The sequence below is a fragment of the Dermacentor variabilis genome, chromosome 2 (genome assembly GCF_050947875.1).
Source record: "Dermacentor variabilis isolate Ectoservices chromosome 2, ASM5094787v1, whole genome shotgun sequence".
NCBI lineage: Eukaryota > Metazoa > Arthropoda > Arachnida > Ixodida > Ixodidae > Dermacentor > Dermacentor variabilis.
In genome coordinates, this window is record NC_134569.1 from 21975776 (window position 1) to 21980073 (window position 4298).

Genomic DNA, 4298 nt, shown 5'->3' on the forward strand with positions numbered 1-4298 from the left:
GTGCTGCAGTTTGCCTGTTGCCCTGTTCCAAGGGATACGCCGATTTCAATATCGCGATTCGAAGTAATCGCAATAACGCGCGCTTACAATCGTTGCGAATATATTAGCCAAAAACAGGTGGACGCTGCTGCAGACGGGCGGGCACGTGAAGTGAAATGCAGAAATCAGAATTCACCGGAGAGGAAAATCGGGAAAGCCAATCTGCACATCGTCTGCAACACATGCAATGCATTTAAACTGTTTCGCTAGGCGGTTAGGGGCTGCAAGCTTGCAGCAGTATTCAGGTGCCATGGGGCTTGACAATTTCATATTATTATCTCTCTTTTTTATTTCAATACTCATTATTATACTTGTTTCGACTGTAGCTTAGAAATTAACATTAGCGAATCGAGACCCATTACCACACTATTCATATTAACCTGCATTTATTGACTCGAAGACAAGTGTGAAAATGGAGTTTAAAAGAGTGCATAAAAGACGCAGTGAGAATGACTCAGAACGTTGCACCTAGTTTAACTTTAGCTGGACATTGAAATATTGGCACTACTTTCAGGCTGAGGACACCTTTTTGTGAACATATCTGCACCTTAGATTCTCGCATGACGGGTTGACAAACATAGTAGGCCTGCAGGCTGATCAGCAGTGAATCAGCAGATTCACCGCTGATCATGCTAGTGCCAACGCCTCATTATTTTGAGGAACCAGGACTTGCGAATCAGCGTCTATATACTCCAATAAGCGTCTGTCTAACATCTCTTGCTGCCGAAGAATTCTCTCAGAAAAAATAGAGCCGAAGCGTCAAATACACTCTTAAGACGGTCGTACCCTTTGGGGTGTGTATTTATCCCACAACGATAATCGTCATCTGCCTTGCCTGTCTTTCCTTTCTTGAAAACTCGGCGCTGGCTACTTTCCTGCCGAGAATGCTGTGTCACACTGATAACGCGCAAGCCGTTCGTGACGGGCAGTACCGGGCTAGGTACTTCCCAATCACGTCAAAAAAGAGGAAAAGCGGACAAGACAGATGACGATTATCGTTGTGGGACAAGATAAGTCCGAAAGGGCGTAATTTTTTTAAGAATGTATATATCCTTACTTGAATACTAGTACGGTGTTCTCAAAAAAGCATGGTCGCTGGTATGCTGCGTCAGGCCACGCAAGAGCAGCCCGAGACGAAAAGCTGATTTCCAAATTGCAGCCAAAAGTGGCCTCAAAGGCGTGCACCTTAAACGCGCCCAATATAGCCCAGTAGCAGCAAACGCAGACACACATTTGCGAAATTATCGATCAACTGCGCCTTTTCTCCCAACGCAAACAGAAAGCAAGACACTTTGGATAATTGCAATAATCGATGGAAAAATCTAACTACTCCTATGGGATTCTTGTTGACGAAATGCAAGCCAATAACTTTTGCAATGCATATTAAACTGTTTCACTAGGCGGTTAGCGGCCGCAAGCTTGCAGCAGTATTCAGGTCCCATGGGGCTTGACAATTCACGTTGTTATACTCTGTCTTGTTCTCCCCTCCGCGATATTCTTTTCCTTCTGATTCGCAGTCAATATTTCTTATGATTTATAGCCAATAGGCTAAAATGAATATGTGGTATGTAATACGGCACTCGGACGATGTCTGAGTTATCTTAGATGCAATGCTGGAACATTGAGGCTTAATATCGCAGTAGTCATAGCAACGTGCATTCGGTTTTTCGTGTGTGAGATATATAGAGTGATGGGATTGCAACACTCCGTAAGAGACAGTGTGAGTATACTTAAGGAGACAAAAATGATGACTCACCAATAAAAAAAACTAAAAGCAGTCCAAGATTGCCGATGATTGTCAAGGTTGCCGAACGTCACCGACTAACCTTGACAGCAACCTCGTGCAGAACATGTGCCAATGGCGAGCGTTGGCTGCTTGCGAAATATTTCGTTAGCTGGCTATTGACTGGAAACTAACTCAGCATGAATGCCTTCCGCAATACATTGACTTCTCTAAAAGGCCACCTGAACCTTGGCTGGTTTCCTGTGCAGCAAGCGTCGAAGCGGCACAAATAGACCATAATATTCAAGCCTTTCGAAATCTTCAGATGACTTCGAAACTATATAAGTATGAGTAACTGAGATTAGGAACGAATAAATAAGTGAACCAAGGAATGAATTAGTGAATGAATACTATACTATAATATACCCAAATTTTATTTAGACATGAAATATCGGTAAACACAGCCAGATGACCACGAATGAATTGAAAAAGGACTGCGCTCGGTAATCGTGCCAAGTCGAGCATGATGTGCGCTATCATTGAATGCATTGTTCTCAATACGGTGTTCATGTGAAGCCCTGAATAAAGATGCATTCAAAACAATGTTATATGTGGTTAGGTACCTCGAAGTTTCGTCCTTGCCACATTTGATAACGCACTTTTCTGATTGTTGCGTGATTGATTGATTGTGTGATTGTTTCCGGACCCCGGAAACAATCTAAGACGGACGATGAAAAAGCAGCTGAAGAAGAGAAGACATATGAGGACAAGGAAGAACTGTGGAAGGTCATGCTGTCTTGCCCAGACTGGATGATCATGTCGACGCCATTCAAATCAGCGAAATATATTGCGACACTCTGAAAAATTGGACTAGTATTAAACACACCGGTAATATTATCTTTTAGGTCTTCGACGGTATAGTCACAGAGGCGTTTGTTGCGCAGTGTTTGATTATTTAACTGAAACAAAACAATTACCCTGCTGATTATTGCAGCTCCATTCTTCCGATCTGGCCACTATTCATTTAACTGAAATTGGTTTCCCCAAATTATGTATTCACATTGTCTTTATTATCTTCTTGATTATATTCTCCTTTAAAATATTCCCTTCAGTTAGTCTGACTGCTCGCTTGCATAAGTCTATAATTATTTCAGTATCTCCTTTTGTTATTCTTTTTCATTTGCGTTTCTCCTCTTCAAAAAAGTATTTTCTTAAGCTACCTCCTGTCACCCGATTCTTGGCCTATACCCCTTAGTGAGTACGAGCCATAAAAGAGGACCATCGTCATCATCATCACTAGTGAAAGTTGGTGTACCGAGCCCAGGGTGGCAGTGAGAGCGTACGGATTCCTGGAGTGAGGAAGCCGCCCACCTGAGGGCGAATAGATTTCTCTTTCTCTCTCTCTCGGTAGTTCAGAAACAAGTGTTTATTTCTCTCTCTTTGTCTGTTCTGATGCAAAGAATGATTTCCCATATAGACTCGCTTTATTTTCTACCTCACTACACGTTTTACTATATACGAACATACACCTTTCTTTCCCGTCCTTGAAAATAAATCGTTGCCAAGGAACGTAATTTCTTAATTACACTCGAGCGTTCAGGTGCTGAAAGCCACATATGGCCTATTTGTTTCCCGCATTTGCATGCCACTATCAAGATACTGTTTCCAATTGTCGATCGCAGCTCAAAGTTGTCGCAATAACAGTGCACTCTCAGTCGTCAGGTCTATGGATATAAGCCGGAACGCGTATGCGGAAAGAGGTTAACCTCGCTAAAGACGGGCAATTATGAATACATTGTGCAGGACAATATCGTTTTTATTTAAATTCCTTTCTTTGTGGCAACACAAAAAGTCGCTTATGCGTCAGCGCTTGTTTCTTCCTTCTAGTCACGGATTCAGCGGAAGTTCCCATGGCCAGACTGGCACCTAACCCGTCGGCGTCCACGAGCGACCGCGCTGCTGGCACTGCGCTATGACAGCTGGCCTATATTAGAGTGCAAAGAATGCTGGTGCTCTTAAGCTACCGGCGCTAGAACGCTGCCACGTCTCGCAAAAGGGGAAATGTCCCCGAATGGCCCCAGAATACGGCCCCCGTTTCTATTTCTCGCGCCATCGCTCTGGCACACCGCTACGCCTTTCAGCCCGAGGAACACTGCAATAAAGAGAGAGTCCCGCAAGGACGCGCGAAACGCCGTCGTGATCCCCTCGGCACGTTGCTACGAGGCGCGCGAGGCTGAAGTAACCTGCGATTGGAAGTGGCGGCCGTCGTATTCGCAGTATGCGCATTGATCATTGTTTCCCGTCTTTGCTGCCCTTTTTATGAACCCCCTCGGTGCTACCAGGCAAACAACAAAATAAGAAATAGGAATAAAAAGGGGGGTTTGGTGGTATTAATGGGCACACATATAGCCCAGCAACCTCTCTCACCCCTTCCCTCATCTGCGCTTGAAGTATCTCGCAAGTTAACACGGGCGTGATGGCACTACTATGGTAAGACAAATTATGCTAGTTGGCATTCGGTACCAGGCACGGATAA